The following is a 23,511-nucleotide window of genomic DNA, read 5'->3' as shown; positions in this document are numbered from 1 at the left end:
CAGTACTTCTTCTGAAGGAGGATTACTTTTTCCTTTTATAGGGAAACCTCCTTTAGTTTTTTGCTACAACGATTCTCTCTCTCAGTTCTAGAGAGGAGTCCAAGTGGCAGGCTATGCAATCAAACTTTATCTGAGGTTTGTTTACAAGAAAGAAAGGGTGTAGAATGGGTCAGTTTCGGGCCGTGTGTTTTGGTCTCAGCTCCGCCCCTCTTATGTTCACGTAACTTTTGCTTAATGTAGCAGAATACTGCACTCTAGAGAAATCAGAGCGTCCCTGTATCTGGATTTTTAGATTACGTTGAGCCTATCAAATAATTAGGTCTTCCTGTCAACAAGAAGAGTCTCTTCTGACACCAGGACGCTCAACACCACGTCTTTTAGAACGTTCAGCGTCTCGCTCTGTTAACCTCCCAGCTCCACGACTTACAGGACTTTTGGCACCACGTCTTACAGGACTATCGGCGCCACGTCTTACAGGACGATCGGCGCCACGTCTTACAGGACGATCGGCGCCACGTCTTACAGGACGATCGGCGCCTCGTCTTTCAGGATGCTCGACATCTAAGTTCTAGCATGAGGCATGACTTTGAACATGAGAAGCTAGGACTTCGTGATGACACTAGTCGAATCGTGTGTCGAGATCAAGGACGCCTTCGTTCTGATCTCTTGGATCTAGAAAGGAGGTTTGTTCTAGGACAAGAAACATCGGGGCAAACATGCTCTGCAGGAAGAGACTTGTTTTTCCCTCAGAATGGTCTCTCAACCCGCAAGTCTGTCAGTCTCTGGATGTTGTGGGGCAGACCTGTAACAGACCTTTTTGCCTCCAACTAGAAGAAGAGGATCCCCTACTGCTGCTCCCTAGTCCCGGACGAGGAAGCTGTAGCAGTGGACTCCTTGATGGATTGGACGGGGGTGAACATGTTTGCGTTGCCCCCGTTCGAGATCATCAATCTGGTCTTCAGGAAATTTGCTCTCCTCGATTCGGGGCGAATGATCCTAGCGGCTCCATTCTGGCCTGCTAGGGAATGGTTTTCGGTAGTGATGGGCATGTTGATGGACTTCCCAAGAAGACTTCGACAAGTCCAGATCTTCTCATACAGCCCCACTTCGAGAGGTATCATCTAACCCCCCTTGCTGTCAACTGTCTTCCTTCAGACTGACTAGAAGCTTGTCAGATCTCGAGGCTTTTCGGCACAAGCGACGAAATCTATCGCCAGAGCAAGGAGGATCTCTTCACAAAGAGTCTACCAATCTAGGTGGGAGACCTTTAGAGCTTGGTGCAGGCGGCACAAGTTTTCCTCATCCACTACTTCTCTGAGCCAGATTGCAGACTTCTTCTTGTACCTCAGACAGGAGGCTAAAGCTGGCTGTATCTACCATCAATGGATACAGCAGTATGCTCTCGGCCGTCTTTAGGCATAGAGACCTAGAGTTGTCCCAAAATAAGGGTTTGCAGGACCTCATTGGGTCTTTTCAGACGACGTAATAGGTACTCTTAAACCTGGATGTGGTGTTTAAGTTTCTGTGCTCCAAGAAATTTGAACCTATCTCGCTAGCCTCTCTTCGAGTTGTAACGAAGAAAACCCTCTTCCTTATGACTAGCGAATGCCAAAAGGTCAGCGAAGTCCAGGTGATTGGGAAGAGGGTGAGCTTCAATTATTATACGGCAGTTTGTGCCTTAAGGTTCATCTTTCTCGTAAACAGCGAGAACCCTTCGTAACCCTGTCCTACGACGTTTTATGTCATTAACCTCACGAACCTAGTGGGTCGAGAGAAGGAAAGACTCCTCTGCCCAGTTAGGTCCCTCAAAGTTTTTTTTGGCTCACACTATGAACATGAGCTGTGCATCCAACTAGTTATGGTATTCAGTGAGAGATCCGCCAAAAACCCCTGTCTAAGAATGCTTTGTCCTTTTTCCTGAGGGAGAAAATTAGGGAAGCCCACCTCTTATGTGAGGAGGAACACTTCGCCCTGTTGAAATTACGGGCTCACGAAGTGAGAGCCATTGCTACCTCTCTGGCATATCAGGAATATATGTTAGTTAGGCTATTCATGGATGCAATTTTCTGGAGGAGCAACTCTGTCTTCGCTTCTCATTAACTTAGAGAGGTGAGAGTAGACTTTGGCAAGTGCTATACCTCGGGCCCATACATAGCTGCGGTTTCTGTATTAGGCAAAGGAGTTAATAACCCCACTCAACCTTAGTTTATATGCATGTATGAGGGTTTGTGTTTTTATGATAGTCTGAGGACTTCGTCTTGTGGTGCAGTTCCCTCAGTCTAGATTGATAGTTTATGTCTATGTTGCAGGGTTAGGTGGTTAGTTTTAGTAAGGTTGTAGTTTTTATTATATGGGGCGAAGGTAGTTTCTGAAGTCTAGTCAAGTTGTTGGTCTTATCCCTTTGACAGACTCGATTGAGTTTTTTGCAGCATTGCAGGCTTACTCCTGGATAAACACTCCTAAGGGAAAGCCACTCTAGAGGCTGTACCTTTGAAATCAGCTACCTTAGCAGGCAAGGAATCAAGGTGTTTTTATCTCCTACAACTCTTTTGTTGTTTCCCCAATGATGTTTACTGTCTGTTTCCCTCCTCCAAATGTGTGAATCAGCTATATATATATAACTGCCAGGTAAGTACTATTCATAAAAATGGAATTTTTATGATAAAACAAAGTTTTATGAATACTTACCTGGCAGTTATATATATATATTCGATGGCCCACCCACCTCCCCTCAGGAGACAGGTCGGGCATAGATGAACTGAAGTCTTGGACACGGGAATGATTCCTTGGACCACCCTGTGACGGGTGTTACCACCTACCTCCCAACCACCACAAGGCGGTTGCCTCGTTTTGAAAAATTCTGCCAATTTACAGATATCAGCTATATATATATAACTGCCAGGTAAGTATTCATAAAACTTTATTTTTAAATATTTAACTTAGCCGGTGAATATATATAGCTGCAACTCTGTTGCTCGACAGACAAAAAACTGTAAAAAACTCGCCAGCGATCGCTATACAGGTTGCGGGTGTGCCCATCAGCGCCAACTGTCGGCCAGATACCATACTCAATGTAAACAAAGACTCAATTTCTTCTCTGTCGACGTGTCGACAAGACGTACTTTACTCGCTGTTGAAACCTGGAGTTTTTCCCATCATCTTTGGTGAAGTACTTTATTTTGGTTTTGAGCTTTCGCTGTGCAGGGTTTTTCTTCAAATAAATCCTTGAACTCTTTTTTTTTTTTTTTGTATCGGATTCATTGTTGATGACTTAGATCATTTTTTGGAATTTTCCCTTGACCAATTCAAAATGGCTGACCTTTCACAAGTTCCCAAGTTTAGAAAATGCAATGCTAGGGACTGTTCTAGGCGTCTTCCAAAGGCTTCTCTCGACCCTCACACTGTTTGTTCCAATTGTCGGGGTAAAACCTGTCAATTGGAAGATCGGTGTGAGGAATGCGTGGGCCTTTCGGAATTCGATTTTATCGAATTTGAGAAGTACACACGCAGGCTAGAGAGAGATAGAGTAAGGAGAAGTTCTTCTAGGCCGATAGATTTTTCCTCTCCTCATGCCCCTCAACCTATTCCTTCCCCTGTAGTGGTTGTTCCTAACCCCCCTCCTAGCACTCAGGAACCATCGATGGCTGACATGATGCGTGCTATCCATGCCTTGGGGGAGAGAGTTGAGTCCCTTGCAAGTGACCGCAATCAACTCATGGCGGATGTTAAGGAGCTAAAGTGCCAAAGTGCCGCGGGAAGTGATAAAGTGCCTAGTGAAAATGTTGTGAACAGTGTTGCGCTTGAGGCTTCGTCTGTTCGTGCCTGTCGTCCTCCTAGTCCGGGAAAGTCTTGTAGACTCTCCCCGCCGCCTTGCCATGAGACGCTCGAAGATTTGTTGGTCACCTTCGGACCTGGACCACCTTCTTAAAGGGATATTTAGGGCTTTCGAAGTCTTTAACTTTTTAGACTGGTGCTTAGGAGCCCTGAGCAGGAAAATCTCTTCGACAGATAAGGATATTTCTTTGCTCATTATGTCCTGCATGGACAAGGCCGTCCGTTATGGGTCCAATGAGCTAGCTGCCTCATTCACGTCCGGAGTCCTGAAGAAGCGAGAGTCTCTCTGTTCGTTCCTGTCTGCTGGAGTTACGCCATGCCAGAGATCTGAACTTCTCTTTGCTCCCCTTTCCAAGTGCCTGTTTCCTGAAGTCTTGGTAAAGGAAATTGCCGCTTCGTTAGTTCAGAAGGACACCCACGATCTAGTTGCGTCCTCAGCTCGCAAAGCTCCCCCTTTGCCTACATTGTCTGCTAGACCGAGGATAGACACTCCAGCGTCTCGCTTTATTCCGCCCTTTCGTGGCAGAGCCTCCAGCAGAGGAGGTGCTCGTGCCGAAGGGAAACGAGGGAAGAGGAAAGGACCCAAGTCCTCCAAGGGCAGAGTCTGACTGCCCGCAACTTCAGACAGCAGTGGGAGCCAGACTCAAGAACTTCTGGCAAGCCTGGGAGAAGAGAGGCGCAGATTCACAATCTGTGAAGTTACTCAGAGAGGGGTACAAAATCCCTTTTGTACGCAAACCCCCTCTAGCAACGTCCCCCATCGATCTCTCTCCCAGGTACAGAGAGGAAGAAAAGAGACAAGCCCTGAAACTGGAAGTGTCTCTTTTGCTAGAGAAGGGAGCGGTGGTCAAAGTCTCGGACCTTCGATCACCGGGATTTTACAACCGTCTCTTCCTAGTTTCAAAGAAGACAGGAGGTTGGAGACCGGTGCTAGACGTCAGTGCTCTGAATGTCTTTGTCACAAAGACGAAGTTCTCCATGGAGACCACAAAGTCAGTCTTAGCAGCGGTCAGAAGGGAAGACTGGATGGTCTCGCTAGACCTAAGGGACGCCTACTTCCACATCCCCATTCACTCAGACTCCCAACCTTTTCTGAGATTCGTCTTCGAAAATGTGGTCTACCAGTTTCGGGCCCTGTGCTTTGGCCTAAGCACAGCTCCTCTCGTGTTTACGAGGCTGATGAGGAATGTGGCCAAATTCCTCCACTTATCGGACATCCGAGCCTCCCTTTATTTGGACGACTGGCTTCTCAGAGCCTCTTCCAGTCGTCGCTGTCTGAAGGATCTCAAGTGGACTCTAGATCTGACCAAGGAATTGGGACTCCTAGTCAATTTGGAAAAGTCGCAGCTGGTCCCATCCCAAACTATTCTGTATTTAGGGATGGAGATTCACAGTCTAGCTTTTCGGGCTTTTCCGTCGGCCCCCAGAATAGATCAAGCCCTGCTATCCATCCAGAAGATGCTGAAGAAGGAACGCTGCTCAGTCAGGCTGTGGATGAGTCTGGTAGGGACGCTGTCATCCCTGGAACAATTTGTATCACTAGGAAGACTACACCTCCGTCCTCTTCAATACCATCTAGCTTTTCACTGGAAAAAGGACAAGACGCTAGAAGCGGTCTCGATCCCGGTTTCCGAAAAGATAAAGTCTTGTCTGACTTGGTGGAAGGACAATATCAACCTAAGAGAGGGTCTTCCCCTGGCTGTTCAGACTCCCAACCACGTTCTCTTCTCGGACGCATCGGACTTGGGCTGGGGCGCGACACTGGACGGTCGGGAATGCTCAGGTCTGTGGAACTCGAGTCAGAGGAGCATGCATATCAACTGCAAGGAGCTGTTGGCAGTTCATCTGGCCTTGAAAAGCTTCGAGTATCTCCTTCGAGGCAAAGTGGTGGAAGTAAACTCGGACAACACCACGGCCTTGGCGTACATCTCCAAACAAGGAGGTACCCACTCACTGACGTTGTACGAGATCGCAAGGGACCTGCTCATCTGGTCAAAAGGTCAAGACATCTCCCTAGTAACGAGGTTCATCCAAGGCGACTTGAACGTCATAGCAGATTGTCTCAGTCGGAAAGGGCAAGTAATTCCAACCGAATGGACCCTCCACAAGGATGTGTGCAAGAGACTTTGGGCCACTTGGGGTCAACCAACCATAGATCTCTTTGCAACCTCGCTGACCAAGAGGCTTCCAATCTATTGCTCCCCAGTCCCGGACCCAGCAGCAATACATATAGATGCCTTCCTCCTAGATTGGTCACATCTGGATCTCTACGCATTCCCACCGTTCAAGATTGTCAACAAGGTACTGCAGAAGTTCACCTCTCACGAAGGGACAAGGTTGACGTTAGTTGCTCCCCTCTGGCCCGCGAGAGAATGGTTCACCGAGGTACTTCGATGGTTAGTAGACGTTCCCAGAAGTCTTCCTCTAAGGGTAGACCTTCTACGTCAGTCACACGTAAAGAAGGTACACCAAAGCCTCCACGCTCTTCGTCTGACTGCCTTCAGACTATCGAAAGACTCTCGAGAGCTAGAGGCTTTTCGAAGGAGGCAGCCAGTGCGATTGCTAGAGCAAGGAGATCGTCTACCATTAGAGTCTACCAATCGAAGTGGGAAGTCTTCCGAGACTGGTGCAAGTCAGTTTCTGTATCCTCGACCAGTACCCCTGTAGCTCAAATAGCTGATTTTCTCTTATACCTGAGAAAAGGACGATCCCTTTCAGCTCCCACTGTCAAGGGCTACAGAAGCATGTTGGCATCGGTCTTCCGGCATAGAGGCTTAGATCTTTCCAACAATAAAGATCTGCAAGACCTCCTTAAGTCTTTTGAGACAACCAAGGAGCGTTGTTTGGCTACCCCTGGATGGAATTTAGACGTGGTACTAAGATTCCTCATGTCAGACAGGTTTGAGCCGTTACAATCAGCCTCCCTGAAAGATCTCACTCTTAAGATTCTTTTCCTGGTTTGCTTAGCCTCGGCTAAAAGAGTCAGTGAGATTCATGCCTTCAGTAAGAACATCAGATTTTCGTCGGAAAAAGCCACTTGTTCGCTGCAACTTAGTTTTCTAGCCAAAAATGAGCTGCCTTCTCGGCCTTGGCCTAAATCTTTCGATATTCCCAGCTTATCGGAGATCGTAGGCAATGAACTAGAAAGAGTCTTATGCCCTGTTAGAGCTCTTAAGTTCTATTTAAAGCGTACTAAACCTTTACGAGGCCAATCTGAAGCTTTATGGTGTTCGTTCAGTTAAGAAACCATCCTTGCCTATGTCAAAGAATGCTTGGTCATAATTTATCAGATTGTTAATACGAGAAGCTCATTCACATCTGAGTGAGGAAGACCGAACTTTGCTTAAGGTGAAGACGCACGATGTTAGAGCTGTAACAACTTCCGTGGCCTTTAAGCAAAATAGATCTCTGCGAAGTATAATGGACGCGACCTATTGGAGAAGCAAGTCAGTGTTCGCGTCATTTTACTTGAAAGATGTCCAGTCTCTTTACGAGAACTGCTACACACTGGGACCATTCGTAGCAGCGAGTGCAGTAGTGGGTGAGGGCTCAACCACTACAATTCCCTAATTCCATATCCTTTTAATCTGTCTCTTGAAATGTTTTTAATGTTGTTTTTTATGGGTTGTCCGGAAGGCTAAGAAGCCTTTCGCATCCTGGTTGATTTGGCGGATGGTCAAAGTCATTTCTTGAGAGCGCCCAGATTAGGGGTTTGATGAGGTCCTGTGGTATGGGTTGCAGCCCTTGATACTTCAGCTCCTAGGGGTCTGTCAGCATCCAAAGAGGATCGCGAGGCTCCGTAAGGAAGACGTACTTATAAGGCAGAGTAATCGTCTAAGTCGACTTCCTTACCAGGTACCTATTTATTTTGTTTTTGTTATTTTGATAACTTCTAAAATGAAATAAAAACTCTTAGCTCATAAGATGTAAACATATTTAACTGGTCTCTACCCACCACCCTGGGTGTGAATCAGCTATATATATTCACCGGCTAAGTTAAATATTTAAAAATGATATTTTAATTATAAAATAAATTTTTGAATATACTTACCCGGTGAATATATAAATTAAACGACCCTCCCTTCCTCCCCAATAGAGACGCAGTGGGATGAGAAGAAATTGAGGCTTTGTTTACATTGAGTATGGTATCTGGCCGACAGTTGGCGCTGATGGGCACACCCGCAACCTGTATAGTGATCGCTGGCGAGTTTTTTACAGTTTTTTGTCTGTCGAGCAACAGAGTTGCAGCTATATATATTCACCGGGTAAGTATATTCAAAAATTTATTTTATAATTAAAAATATCATTTTATCATAAAAACTCCATTTCTGGTTAGCCTAGCCACCGCTAAAAGAGTAAGTGAAGTACACGCTTTAAGCAGGAACATTGGTTTTCGGGATGGAAAAGCCATTTGTTCTTTACAACTGTGGTTTTTGGCTAAGAATGAAAATCCTACTCGGCCATGGCCCAAATCCTTCGAGATCCCTAACCTTTATGATGTGGTGGGAGATGAGTTGGAGAGGGTGCTCTGTACAGTAAGAGCATTACAGCTATATGTGTACAGAACAAAGAATCTGAGAGGCGACTCAGACGCTCTGTGGTGTGCAGTCCGAAATCCTTCACTGCCCATGTCAAAGAATGCCTTGTCTTTTTTCATAAGACTGTTAATTCGAGAAGCTCACGCTCAGTGTGGTGAAGCGGATCAGAGGCTTCTCAAAGTAAAGACACATGAAGTCAGAGCGGTAGCGACTTCAGTAGCTTTTAAACAGAATCGTTCTATACAAAGTATGATGGATACGACCTTTTTGAGGAGTAAGTCAGTTTTCACATCCCATTATTTGAAACATGTTCAAACGCTTTATGAGGACTGTTATACATTGGGTCCTTTTGTAGCAGCGAATGTGATAGTAGGTGAATGATCTACCACTACGTTCCTTTTTCCTAATACCCCCTCTTTGTATCTCTTGGAACTCGTAAGTTATGGTTGTTTGTGGAGGCTGGTCGTCAGCCTTCCGCAATCTTTGGTTTGGTCAGGTGGTCAATTTGTTCCTAGAGTGCGCCCGGAATAAGGGTATTAGGTGAGGTCCTGTCATGTTATAGGTGATTGTATTGTTTGACAGCTCCTAGAGATCATCAGCCCCAAGTGGATCACTGGATCTCCTAAGGATAGCGGACGAAATGAGGCAGAGTATCATTGCTGTCAGCTTCCTTATCAGGTGAGAACCGCTTAAGTTGGGTGTTTATGTAATGCTTAAGTGAATTTTCAATATGTAGCTGTCTCTGACCTGCCACCAAGGGGTGTCAATCAGCTCTTATATAACCAGCGGCTAAATTTTATATTTAAAAATGATATTTTCATAATAAAATAAATTTTTTAATATACTTACCCACTGGTTATATAAATTTAACTCCCGCCCTCCTTCCCCCTAGAGACTACCTGTGGTATTGCTATGAGGCTTGGAAGAACTGAGGTTGCTGGGTGTAGTTCCACCTGTGGTACTGCTAGGGCGCGGGTGTACACCTGCCATATCTACGATAGTGCGAGATTTTGAAATTCTGCCACGGCGTCAGGAGACTTCAGCTCTTATATAACCAGCGGGTAAGTACAGTATATTCAAAAATTTATTTTATGAAAATATAATTTTTAACGAGGGTTTACTACCCACACCGCTAGTTAGGGGGGGTTAGGGGAGGGTAGCTTGCTGCCCCCCCGCACACACCTGTGCTTGAACCCACGTTGCTCTCGGCTCGGATAGTGGTCAGATGTGTCCGCTCTCATCCTCGCCGTTATATTGGCAGCCATTAACGCTTTTTGTTCTTTCTTTTTCTAGTTACTGTGTACGTGAAGTTGGCCTCTGCGACCATGTGCACCTGTCCTGGTTTTCCCGACCGCCCCTGTGGAACGTTCATGTTGGCGGTCGAGAATGATCCTCACTCCCTTTCTCCTTATAGGGGCCAACGATGTGATAGTGTCAACAAATGTAGGGAGGGGTCTGCCTCTCAGTGGGAGAGGTTTTCGCGACGGCGGGAGAAGAAGTCCAAGCGGGATGTTTCTTCTTCGAAGGTTGCTTCGAAGGAAGAAAAACCCAAGGCCTCTTCTTCCGTCGCCCAAACCTCCTCCGAAGCTCCCACTCGGTCGGTCTCTTTCGAGAGACCGTCGAGTGGTAGCGTAGACCGAATTATTTCTAACCAACCACGGGTCTCGAGAGATGACGTTGCTTCCCCTAGCAAAGAAGCTCCACCTCTCCCCCTGGGGTGGGCCATGTCACTAACTTCCCTTTTTCAGCTTTGGTCCTCCTTGGGGCTTACGGGTTCGCCCTCCAAGGAGGTTTTGCTTGATTATATCCGCCTGGGTGCCGCTGTCAAGCAATCGTCGTCAACATCAAAAGGTGGATCCCCTGACCCTTGTCGACGTTGTGGTGCCAGAGGTATCCCATGCGGCTTCGCCCATCTCCTCTTCCGCCCCAGACTCTACGGTAGCTGACGGCTTAGTTTCCCCCGTTCCTGACCATCCTACGAGGGGGAAACTAAGTCCATTGTCAGTCTCTCCTGCTAGTGTTTCTCTCCCTCGGGGGAGTTCACTTACAAAGACTCCTCTTCGGAGGACTGCTGAAGGTCAGCTTGCTGATCCAACGGCCCCCAGAGGGCGCATCCATGGGAAGGCTCGCCTTCCTCTTCGCCATAGTCATGGTCCCTATGGGTCCTGCAGAACGGACGGACCTTCAGTGGTAGGTGACAGACGAGAACCTACGAAAGGGAGTGGATCTTCTTGTCTTCCCCCCGGATTTAATGCTGTTTTCGGACGCCTCAAAGAAAGGGTGGGGGGTCCATGTTCTAAACCACAGGACCTCAGGCCTCTGGTCAGAATCAGAAAAGTGCCTCCACATAAATCTGCTAGAAATGAAGGCTGTATTCCTGGCACTTCAACAGTTCTAACAGTACCTGGCGGGTCACTCTGTGGTGGTGATGAGCGACAACACTACGGTAGTGGCTTACATCAACAAGCAGGGAGGTACCTTTTCAGAGCAGCTATCCCATCTGACAGTAGAGATACTGAGATGGACCGAAGTCCACTCGGTTCCACTATCAGCTCGTTTCATTCCAGGCAATAGGAATGTGCTCGCCGACAGTCTGAGCAGGGCATCCCAGATAGTGAGTACCAAGTGGTCTTTGGATCGTCTAGTAGCCAACAAAAGTCCGGACTTTGTGGGGTTCCCCGACGGTGGATCTGTTCGCGACAGCTTTGAATTTCAAGCTTCCGCTGTACTGCTCCCCAGTCCCGGACCCCAAGGCACTTTGGCAAGATGCCTTCTAACAACGGTGGGATAACATCGACGTATACGCCTTTAGCCCGGTGTGTCTGATGAGGAGGGTACTCAACAAGACCAGAATATCATTCAACCTTTCAATGACCTTGATAGCTCAGCTATGGCATCACGCAGAGTGGTTTCCGGACCTTCTGCAGCTCCTGATGGAACTCCCGAGAGAACTTCCTCCACGACACGAGCTACTCAAACAACCACACGCCAACATCTTTCACAAAGCCGTAGCTTCGCTGCGGCTTCACGCATGGAGACTATCCAGCATCTCCTCACAGAGAGAGGCTTTTTGCAACAAGTTGCTGAAAGGATGTCTGGACACCTGCGAAAGTCATCCGCAGGGGTCTACCAGGCAAAGTGGAGAGTTTTCTGTGGTTGGTGTCGTGGAAGGGGTATCTCTCCACTCGATGCGACTATTCCAGCAATAGCGGAGTTTCTCGTGTATTTGCGGGAAGAAATGCGCCTTTCAGTCTCGGCAGTGAAAGGCTATCGCTCAGCCTTAAGTCTTGCCTTCAGGCTCAAAGGAATGGACATTCCCTCTTCGCTGGAACTTTCTCTACTCATACGAAGTTATGAACTTACCTGCCCTCAGTCAGAAGTCAGACCTCCTCCATGGAACGTGGTTCGAGTTCTCAGGTCTCTTAAGAGACCTCCCTTCGAACCATTACGCCAGGCTTCAGATCGCCACCTGACTTGGAAGACGGTGTTCCTACTTGCTTTGGCCTCGGCCAAGCAAGTCGGCGAACTTCATGGTCTCTCGTATGACATCGCCCATTCAAGGGGATGGGGGGAGGTAACGTTCAGATTCGTCCCTGAGTTTGTTGCTAAGACTCAAAATCCAGGAGTGCCGGACCTTCGGTTCGACTCTCTCCGGATTTCGAGTCTTCGTTCTGTAACAGATGACCCAGACCATCTCCTACTGTGCCCAGTGAGAAGTCTGAGGCTCTTATCTTAAGAGAACAGCTGCCATTCGTCCTCGGGTGCAGGCATTGTTTGTGAGCACTGGAAGGACGAAGAGGAAGGTCACTAAGAATACTATCTCAGCGTGGATTCGCAGGGTTATCCATCATTCCTTGAATCCCGACCCTCCTCCGTCACGTTGCCCTAGAGCACATGATGTCAGGGGCATTGCTACGTCCCTGGCCTTCAAGAAGAACTACTCAGTGATGCAGGTTTTACAAGCAGGAGTTTGGAAGCGTCAGACGACCTTCACAGCCTACTACCTGCAAGATGTGACCCACAGAAGGCTCGATACATTTTCTATCGGCCCTGTGGTGGCTGCACAACAGCTGGTTTAAACCTCAGGCTCTGGTTTAAACCTCAGGCTCTTTAATGGACAAGTAGCAGAGGGTTGATGGCATTGTTACCCAGTTTTAGTGTGCATGAATGAAAAGGTATGCCTGGCCCTTATTCTTTTCTTCATTCTCCCCTCTCTTGGGGAAAGCAGCATCCTGGGTTCTCTGCACAGCTGACCTCAAACCACTGCAGGTAAGCCATGTTTCCTTGTGTTCCTAGTATTAAGATAATACTGTCATGTCCCCATACCTTTACGAGGTGGTATTGGGAATGTCCTATCCAAGAATTCCATCTAAAGGACTTCAGGTCAACTTCTTAGGACGAGTCACACTTCATTCCTTCACACACAAGCTTACGTAGGCCACAGTCCTTGCAGAACAAGGCACTTGCGAGGTGCAGGGACTCCTTATCTTTGAGTACTAACACACTCAGATACTGAGTCCCCGGGCAAAAAGCCAAAAGCCAGTAATGGCTGGGACTTACCACCCTACGTAAGGGTTGAGTCACCCATATTAAATAGCGTGGTTTGTATTTCAGTTACAGAACAAATGACAAATTCGTAGATAATTTGTATTTTTCCTAACTATACAAACCTTAGCTATTTAATCAAACTTGCCTGCCAGCCCTGTGCCCCAGGAAGTCTTACCTCTAAGCAAAGTGAGCTAATCACAGGAGTGTGAGGGGGGGAGGGGTAGCAAGCTACCAGTTAGTGAGGGGGTAGTAAACCCTTGTTAAAATTTTGATGGCTCGTCATTTCAGCTACGCCGAAAGTAATACTGTACCCATATTAAATAGCCAAGGTTTGTATAGTTAGAAAAAATACAAATTATCTACGAATTTGTCATTTTCATAATAAAATAAATTTTTAATATACTTACCCGCTGGTTATATAAGTTAAAAACCCACCCTCCTCCCCTCTAGAGACCATTGGGCATGGAAAATCTGAATTGGTTGGGTATAGTTCTACCTGTAGTACCGCGAGGGCGCTAGGGTACACCTGGCATATCTGCGCTAAGCCACGCGAGATTTTGAATTTCCTGCGGAGCGTCCAGGGACTTTAGCCATTATATAACCAGCGGGTAAGTATATTCAAAAATTTATTTTATTATGAAAATATCATTTTAATATTGCGCTTTTGAGAATACTAATATTATTCATATATCCTATTGTATTTTCATTCTGGCCCTTGACTAAAGAGAATATTCTCTTGCAACGGGCAGGTCTATTATGGTCTAATGTGAAATAGTTTAAAGTGTTAGTGTTCAATGGCACATATAATGATGCAATGCAGTCAAGCTACGATAAGTAATACTCTTGTCAATTGTTTTTTGTTTTCACAGTTACTGGTATCATTATTTTATATTTTGATTTTGAAAATACTAATATTAATCACATATTCTATTGTATTTTCTTTCTAGCCCTTGACGAAAGAGTATAATCTCTCGCAACGGAAAGGTCTATTAATATCTAATGTGAAATTATTAAAAGTGCTAGTATTCAGTGTCAGTGCAGTGGAGGGTGCGTTCGTTCGGGTCTGTCATATTTCCAGCCGGAGACCTCTTCCATGCTCCCCAACCCCTGGGAGAAGGAAAGTCGAAAGGCAAAAGGATATGACAAACCTTGATTAGCGAACGAACGCCCCCTCAAACAATCATGTTAACAATGTACAGATCGCTCCATCTTAATAGTAAAAGCGAGTTTAAAATGTATGCGTCTTCATCTGACGCAAAAATCACGACATGGTTGGAGCCAACCACTACGTTCTAAACCATGCAAGACACTTATGTCTCCTGATAAACCCTCCTTCAGTGACTGTTGTTCACCGGAGGTGTTCCTATCAGACTAAGACTACGTGTCAGCACCGAAACAATTGTGTAAGACGCATAGTCCTTCAGATGAAGAAGGTGCTCAGTTTACGTCAGTACACGCTCCTTTTCTGCCCCCAGATTGGGAAATGTCACAGGGTCTTTCCCCTGTTAACCTCCTGGACAGACTCTAATGCTGTTGACAGACGCAGTCGCTGGTCTGGTCTCTCGGACGGGGTGTGTGTGTGTGTGTGTGTGTGTGTGTGTGTGTGTGTGTGTCACAACAATCGATACACGATTCAGATCGCGCACAAGGCGCTAGAAGTATCGACAGTTGACGATACCTCTCAGCGACCACTACATAGTTCAGTTAGAGCACACGATGCTCATTATGTATCGGATTTGTCAGAATTAAAGAGGTCTATTTCGTCTCTGTTGACGCTTACGATTCTCGGGCAGAAAAAATACACCTAAAAGAATCCAAACACAGCGATAGACCAAGAAAATGGTCTTCCGATAGTATCGGACAGCATAGTTCTCCTATACTCAGCAACGCTCCCTCCCAGCGATCAGGTCGCGTTGTGGCAAGCATTAGGACGGACGCATGCGGCAGTCTGGTCTCTTCCTCACGGCAGTCGCAGACACCAGTCTGGTCTCTCCTTCCCGGCAGACGCAGACGCAAGTCTGGTCTCTCGGGGGAGATCTCTCGCAACAATCGATACATACAAGTATCGACAGTTGACGATACCTATCTGCGAAACGCTCCCTCGCAGCGATCAGCTCGTGTTGCGGCAAGCGTTAGGACGGATGCATGCGGCAGTCTGGTTTCTTCCTCATGGCAGTCATAGACACCAGTCTGGTCTCTCGGGGGAGATCTCTCACAACAATCGATACATAGAAGTAGCGACAGTTGACGATATGCAGCAGTCTGTTCTCTCCCTCACGGCAGACGCAGACAATACGGCAGACACACGCCATGGCAGACGCAGACAATACGGCAGACACACGCCATGGCAGACGCAGACAATACGGCAGACACACGCCATGGCAGACGCAGCAATCTGGATGCATGCAGCAGTCTGTAAACTCACGGCAAAGTGGATGCATGCGGCATTCTGGACATATACTGGACGCATGCAGTCAAGATTTGTCACACGTCAGTGTAGACAAAAAGTTGTCTCTTCTTTGAAATTGACTGGACGCGCTTCCTCATGGCTCGCGGCAAACTCACGGCATTCGGGACTCATGCATTAGACTGATACCTCTTATGGAAACCTACAACAGTCTCAATCTAGACCCATGATGGACTCATATGGTTGGGACTTGTCCTCGCAACAGGATAGACAAGTTTTTTATCTCTCCTTCGCGATTTTTTGAACGCACAACTAACGCTCCCTCGCTTCACGCTGTTGACATACAACATGCTGGACGCATTTGTTCAAGATTTTCCCTCACATGGGTTTGCAGATATTGTTGCTTCCTTAGAGCATGATGATCTTATGCTAGAAGCACTAGAACCTGTCCCTCCCTCGAGGGACTGGAGAAGATGAATTATTTTTGGAAGATAATAACCGTCACAATGACGAGGTTTTGTCTCCTACTCATTCGATTCTGGGAATCGATGTTCCATTAGCCAAATTAGAATTTCAGGATTCATTACAGTCAACTGATTTAAAAAAAAAAATAAATGGTTCTGGCTAGATGGGTTAAGAGAGTTTTCTCAACTCCCAACCAATGGATGTCCAAGAGAAAGGTTCTAGGGAAGGCCTCCTTTTTCTTTTCCTCACTCAGGTCAACCATGAGCAAGTCGTAGTTTATGTGGTCCAATCCTGAAATGGACCATCGGCTGAAATATACTTTTAGACAATAAAAGTCTTCAGCCTTATGGACTGGACTCTCGGAACTCTCACAGAAGCCACAGACCCTAGGAACAAGGCTCAGATACATCTGATTGCCTGTTTGGTTAAGGCCTGGAGGGATGTCCCCATCGAACTTTCCACCCTTTTCATGGCAGGATTTCTTAAAAAGAGAACTCAGAGGATTGCGACTGGAGGTCAAACTCACAGATTCTCGAGACAACAAACCGAATCAAAAAGTGAGAAGTTTTATGCCTTCCATGTCGTCTATACCCCTAGAGCTGACAACAGTCCACTCAGGAGACAAGGCAGCAGCTCTTTAAGAACAAGTGAGCCTTATGCTGTCAAAATCATTCATAGTAATGTAGAGGACACCTCCTCGGAGGGGTTTTACAACATACTTTTCCTAGTCCCGAAAAACTCGGGGGGAGGGGATGAAAACCTGTTCTGGACGTCAGTCCATTGTACACATAAAGGGTGTAAGGTTTTTTCTTTGTACCTGGACGACTGACCACTCAGAGCAGAATCACAAGTAGTGTCTGGAAGCTCTTCAAAAGATAATGCCCTTAACGCAACAGTTAGGTCTGATGGTAACCTGGCCAAATCTCAACTGACACTTTCACAGAATTTAATTATTCTGGGGATGATAGTCGGTTCAGTTCGCGTTCAAGGCGCTCCGGGAATGTCGCAAGGACTTTCCCCTGGTGGTCACCCGGCTACGGTTGACGATCCCTCGCAGCAATCAGCACACGGTTGAGTTCGCGCACACGGCGCGCTTCATGTGTCTGGTCTGTCTAAACTAGAGAAGTTGCTTTCGTCCCTGTTTGACGCATACAATTTGCGACAGAGATCTATGGATAGAGTCTCAGAGGGAATGACACAATAAATGTCAAAGAGCTAGTGGCCATTCACCAAGCCCTGATTACTCACTTCATAGAATGGGAGAATAACGTTAAGAGGGATCTTCTCAGCAGAGGAAGGCAATTTCTTACTGCAGAGTGGACCCTACATCACGAGGTTGTCACCAACCTTTGAATGATTGTGGGGTCAACACTCGATAGACCTCTTCGCCTCATAAATGACATAGAGGTTGCCGGTATTTTGCTTTCCAGTACCAGACCAAGAAGCAGTCGCATTGGATGCTTTTCTTCTGAACTGGGAAGGTCTAAACGTGTACGCTTTTCCTCCATTCAAGATCCTGGACAGAGTCCTGAAAAGATTCAGGGATTCGACCAACGTTTGCATTACCATGATAGCTCCTCTTTTGGTCTATGAGACATTGGGTTGTGGAGATGGAGTGGTTGGTAGATACCCCCAGATCATGACCACTATTAGGGTTGATTAATCCGAGTGGTATATGTTTGAAGTGCGGTGCAGGAATAATAGATTTTCCTCTACCAATACCTCTATAGCCAATATAGCAGAATTTTCTGTTGTATCTACATACAAAAGAGAAGCTAGCTATGCCTTGCATCAAGAGTTACCTCAACATATTAAACTCTGTCTTTCGTAACTGACACTTTGGCGTGTCAGATAACAAGGATCTCTCAGATCTCATTAGATCTTTTAAGGCAACCAAGAGGAAGGACAATCCAACCTCCTCGTGGATCCTAGATGTAGTCCTGGCCTTTTTAACCTCAAGTAGGTTTGTACAGTTGGACAAGACATCTTGGAAGTATCTTACCAAGAAGACTTTTTTCTAATTTCATTGGCATCAGTCAAAAAAGTAGGAGAGTTAAAAACCATCAGCACGAAGATGGGCTTTATTGGAGACAATGCAATTTGCTCCCTTCAGCTAGGCTTTCTTTTCAAATACGAGACAGACAGCCTCTGATGCTCAGTTAAAAAGCTCTCTTTGCCTTTATCAGAGAATACCCTTGCTTTTTTTCATTAAGGATTTAATAAGGGAAACTTCAAGATTGTGAGTAAGAAGTTTTCCCTATCCTTAAGGTAAAACCACATGAGGTTAGAGCTGTAACAATTTCTATGACTTACAAACACAATAGGTCAATGAAGTCAATTTTGGAGCCTACTTTCTGACGAAGTTAATCAATCTTCACAGACTGCTATCTCAAAGATGTCCAGACCCAGTATGAGGATTACTATTCCCTGGGTCCATACGTTACCTCCGTCTTCTTAGTTGGAGAAGGGTCTACTGCCTCTTCCCTATAACTTAATATATACCCTTGCCTTTTTTTTTTTTTTTTCTTGTACTTGTTCATAGGTTGTTTGCGAGGGTTGCCGCAGCCTACCGTCAATCTCTGATGCAAGTCAAGTTAGTTTTAATGCATTCACAGTTTGTCTGTGAGGCTCATTGCAGCCTTCCGTCAATCTGGGATGCAAATCAAATTAGTTTTAATATGGAGTAGGTGGTCAAAATCAGTATCCTTGGCTATGCCAGGTTTGCAAGGGTGGTGGTCTAGTCACTCTAAGGGTTGTGGACCTTGTGGCAGCCCCAAGAGACTTTTCAGCCTCCTGAGTGGATCGCTGAGTCTCTTAAGGAATGCAGGCGAAATGAGGCAGTATCATTGTGAAGCCAGCTTCCTTATCAAGTTGCAACGCCAGAATCAGTATCCTTGGCTATGCCAGGTTTGCAAAGATGGTGGTCTAGGCACTCTAAGGGTCGTGGACCTTGTGGCAGCCCCAAGAGACTTCAGTCCCCTGAGTGGATAACTGAGTCTCTTAAGGAATGCAGGCGAAATGAGGCAGTATCATTTTAAAGCCAGATTCCTTATCAAGTTAGAACACCAGAATCAATATCCTTGGTTTTGCCAGGTTTGCAATGGTGGTGGTCTAGCCACTCTAAAGTCGACGACCTTGTGACAACCCCATGAGACTTTTACAGCCCACTGAGTGGATCGCTGAGTCTTAAGGAATGCAGGCGAAATGAGGCAGTATCATTGTGAAGCCAGCTTTCTTATCAGGTTAGAACCAGATTGTTAGTACTTCTATTGTAGTTATTAATGATTATACGAATTCCCAAGGGGATGAGGTTTTCAACCCACCTCCAACTGTGTGAATCAGCTATATATATGTAACTACCAGGGAAGTTACATATTTAAAAATGGTATTTTTCAATATTTAACTTAGCCGGTGATTATATAGCTGCAACTCTGTTGCTCGACAGACAACTCTACGGAAAAACTCGCCAGCGATCGCTACACAGGTTGCGGGTGTGCCCAACAGCGCCATCTGTCGACCAGATACCCAGCTCTCAATGTAAACAAAGACTCAATTTTCTCTCTGTCGAGGTGTCGACAAGACGTACTTTACTCGCTGTTGCTAAACTGGAGTTTTTCACATTTATTTGGTGAAGTACTATATTCTAGTTTTGAGCTTTCGCTATGCAGGTGTTTTATCTTCATCTTAAATCTTGAACTCGTTTTGGATAGATTTAATTATGGTGACAAAGAGAGTATGGACTTTCTTTCACCTTTAAATGGCCGACCCTTCCCTTGGATGGAAGTGTGTTTAGGCTTTTAGTAATTATCTTATCACGTTATAGATTTTCCTCTATACAGTATATTTTATATCTCTCCGCCTTTATTAGGCCTCTTTGATTAACTTTCCATTTATTATAAACATATAAAAATAAATTTTAATGTTTTGTTTATATGCGACCTTTCCTGAGAGTAGGCGGTCCTAATTTGGAAACCGAAGTTAATCAACGTTGAGCCCTTTATATCGTAATTAGCTTTTAAAGAGCTAAGGATTTAAAACTTTTTAAATGTAATATTTTATGAAAGAATTTCTTTGATAGTCTTCGTACTGTTTTCAAAGATGAACTAACGTTTAGTTTATTTATGCTACGCAGTTGTTGACGTTCAGGACGTTCAACATGCGCTCTATCGTTACGATAGAGAGAGAGTGTATCACGGTTTCACTTTGCAGTAAGAGTAAATCGATTCTGACGTTTTGTTCATTCTTTCTTAGCTTAAATGTTTTAAATTCTATTTTAAAGGAACTTTTTATTTGAAAAACCTTTCAGTTTTTTCCTTTAGTCAAATAACATGTTTTTTTGACGAAATATAATTGGGCTCTTCTCTTAGGTGCGAAATCAAGAGAGAAAGAGAGAGAGAGATAGAGACGGAGGGAGAGAGAGGAGAGAAAACGTTCCGTTCAAGCGGGTAACGTTGTTCTCGAGTTACTCTCGTCCCTAGTCGCTGTACGGGGAGGAAGGATAAAACGTTTTTAGTTTATTATTCTCGTCCCCAGGCTATGTGCGGTGAGAGATTGAAAACGTAGTTTATACGAACTAGTGTTTAGTCTCTTTCCCAGCCACTGATTTTTTTATCTTAAAATATGTTTTCTGTTTTTTGCTGGTATTAATGAGCTTGCATTATATGACTGATTTCGCAATTACTACCTTTTAATGAAGGGTAGAATTGCGTGTTTCAGGTAGAAATCAGTAAAAGTTTCGATTTCAGTGAAATAAGTGCAAAACAGAAAATCGAAGTGATAAAGGGATATGCGCAAAGTGTTACAGTGTTGCGTCCGAGGGTTCGTCTGTTCGTGCCTGTCGTTCACCTAGTCCGGGACCTCTTGCATGCTCCCAAGACCAGGGGAGAAGTAATATCAAACGACTTATGGGTTCGAGAGGCCTTGATCAACGAACAGACGTTTTCCCTCTATGGTATCGGGTGTATCTTACCAAGATCTTCCCTACCATAAGACGAGAGAGACGTTGTTTCTCCTCGTCATCCGAAGGCTTTTCGCATAAGAAACCTGTCACAAGGTTTCGAAGTCCTTAAGCGAAAGTGAGTCCTTTCAGGACAGGTCCAGCGTCCTGGTTACAACCATTAGGACAGCTCTGACCCTATGCAGTCGTCGGATAACTGCTCGCCGCCTAACAAAAGCGTAACACAGACTCCGAGAGTCTTTTTTTGTTGGCGAAGTGTTGCGGTCACAGACGTTACCCTCGTCTCTTACCACAACCATTTCCGTTGATCCTTAATGGGTTGTATGGCAAGACATGCAGTATATGCTTGCCTCCCTTATGGAAGACTATTCTGCCGATTAGTCCGTTGAGTCTAGCCGTTTATCTCATCGATATCCTGGCTTTCAGCCAACCTAACGTTCCTTTGTGCTTACTGTTGACGTTGGCGTAGCTTAGTCACGTCAGTCAGGTTGTTTAGAACCACACTCGATGCGGTCTCGTGTGGTTTTTCAGCCGCATTTGGACGTTAGGCCACTTGCTGATGCTCCTGTTGACGTTCAAGACGTTCACTAAGATCGGAGTTGACTTGTTTTGACGCTGTGCGTCAACCTCCGCATTCTAGAGTTGTTTTGACTGCTCAGTCTAGGCAGTCTCGAGTGGACGCTGTGCGTCCTCACGCACCTGTGGTGGTTGACAGTTCAGTTGTTGACAGTTCACAGACTGTCAAGCAGTTACATGACGTTGCGTTCTTGTCCGCTACTAATGCACCAGTGAGTGTGGACTCTGCTTGTAAAGCATTGCCACCACGGTAGGTCTCTCCCTTGCTTGAGACTCAGCTTTTATCAGACAAGGTTTCTGTAGATGAGGAAGTTGCTGTTCCCCCTCCTACTGATATTCCCTTGAGGACTCTGTCAGATGGAGAGGAGCCTAAAGCTGATTAGCCCCCTATGGACTTTAATTAAATCATGATGATTTTTTTAAGGATCTTTGTCCGGATCTTTTTGTAACTGCTGCTCCTCGTTCGCCTAAACGTCAGAGCTTACACTAGGCCTAGCTACTTCGAAGCCGTTGTTTTTAAGCTAGTGCTCTCTCTCTCTCCTAGAGAGCTTTACGTTGGCTAGGCGACTGGTTTTTCACCAGGAGGAGTTTGGGGGATACAGCCTTTGCTTTCCCTTCTTTTAAACTGGTTTATAGAGCGAGAGTCTGATATGACACGAGAGAAGTTCTCGGCTTGGGAGTTCATGCCTCTGCCCAGATAGACTTCTCAATTCTCGTAGACTCTCCCTGGCGCCTGGCCAGGAGACGCTCCAAGTTTTTTACAGGTCAACTTCACAGCTGTTTTCGAGCCTTTGAAATTTTGCTGTACAATTATGTCATGCATAACAAGGCTTTCAGGGATGGTAAGCGGTACCGCCTCAGTCGCTAACCCCGTCTGTTGCCGCACCTGCTCCCGTAGACCCTAAATGGGCTTTGCTGCAAGACATGCAGTCCAAGCTTGCGTCCTTGATAGAGGACTTTAATGCGGAGAAGGTTGCTACCGAACCTTCTGGCCAACAACCTTCCAAGCGATCGGTTGTGCTGAGGTAACCTACTCGCGTCTGCCAGTTGAGGTGGTTCCTCCACCGATGCGACCCAGTGTGGGTTGCCAGCCGCACGTTGACGTTAAGCGACGCTCGGAGGTGGTTGTTGACGTTCAGGACGTTCAACAACCAGCAGAGGTGACTTGTTTTGACGCAGTGCGTCAACCTCAGCAACCCGGTAGGGTGTTGACTGCACAACCCAGACGGTCTAGACAGTCTCGGGTTGACGCTGTGCTTCCTCGCGCACCCGTGGTTGTTGACAGTTCACAGACTGTGCAGCAGTTCCATGATGTTGCGTCCGGCTCCGTCACGCATGCACCAGTGCGACCGGACTCAGCGAGCCAGACGTTGCCCACTCCGTTGCCGTTTCCTCATCAGTTTTCGGATGAGGAACCCTCTGATGAGGACGTTGCTGAACAACAAGACGATCAGCCCCCAGAATAGATCAAGCCCTGCTATCCATCCAGAAGATGCTGAAGAAGGAACGCTGCTCAGTCAGGCTGTGGATGAGTCTGGTAGGACGCTTTGGTAGGGACGCTGTCATCCGTGGAACAATTTGTGTCACTAGGAAGACTACACCTCCGTCCTCTTCAATACCATCTAGCTTTTCACTGGAAAAAGGACAAGACGCTAGAAGCGGTCTCGATCCCAGTTTCCGAAAAGATAAAGTCTTGTCTGACTTGGTGGAAGGACAATATCAACCTAAGAGAGGGTCTTCCCCTGGCTGTTCAGACTCCCAACCACGTTCTCTTCTCGGACGCATCGGACGTGGGCTGGGGCGCGACACTAGACGGTCGGGAATGCTCAGGACTGTGGAACTCGAGTCAGAGGAGCATGCATATCAACTGCAAGGAGCTGTTGGCAGTACATCTGGCCTTGAAAAGCTTCAAGTCTCTCCTTCGAGGCAAAGTGGTGGAAGTTAACTCGGACATCACAACGGCCTTGGCGTACATCTCCAAACAAGGAGGTACCCACTCACTGACGTTGTACGAGATCGCAAGGGACCTGCTCATCTGGTCGAAAGGTCAAGACGTCTCCCTAGTAACGAGGTTCATCCAAGGCGACTTGAACGTCATAGCAGATTGTCTCAGTCGGAAAGGGCAAGTAATTCCAACCGAATGGACCCTCCACAAGGATGTGTGCAAGAGACTTTGGGCCACTTGG

The 23,511-nt window shown here is 46.2% G+C and overlaps 2 protein-coding genes across 6 annotated transcripts in view; both read left to right on the top strand.

Moving 5' to 3' along the window:
- LOC137650085 (uncharacterized) overlaps positions 1–23,511 on the top strand; it is a 513,271-nt gene that overhangs the window by 23,848 nt on the left and 465,912 nt on the right. The window contains exon 2 of one of the 5 annotated variants that reach the window (XM_068383164.1): positions 13,371–13,528. The exons of the other annotated variants lie outside the window; for them this stretch is intronic. The gene's annotated coding sequence lies outside the window, so the exon portion shown is untranslated. The remainder of the gene's footprint in view (positions 1–13,370; positions 13,529–23,511) is intronic. 5 annotated transcript variants of the gene reach the window in all.
- Positions 1–23,511, top strand: part of LOC137649368 (eukaryotic translation initiation factor 3 subunit A-like) — a 38,714-nt gene that overhangs the window by 5,260 nt on the left and 9,943 nt on the right. The window lies entirely within an intron of this gene.

Source organism: Palaemon carinicauda, chromosome 11 (genome assembly GCF_036898095.1).
Source record: "Palaemon carinicauda isolate YSFRI2023 chromosome 11, ASM3689809v2, whole genome shotgun sequence".
Taxonomy (NCBI): Eukaryota; Metazoa; Arthropoda; class Malacostraca; order Decapoda; family Palaemonidae; genus Palaemon; species Palaemon carinicauda.
The sequence above is the reverse complement of the archived record's forward strand: the minus strand, read 5'-3'. Positions and strand labels throughout refer to the sequence as shown.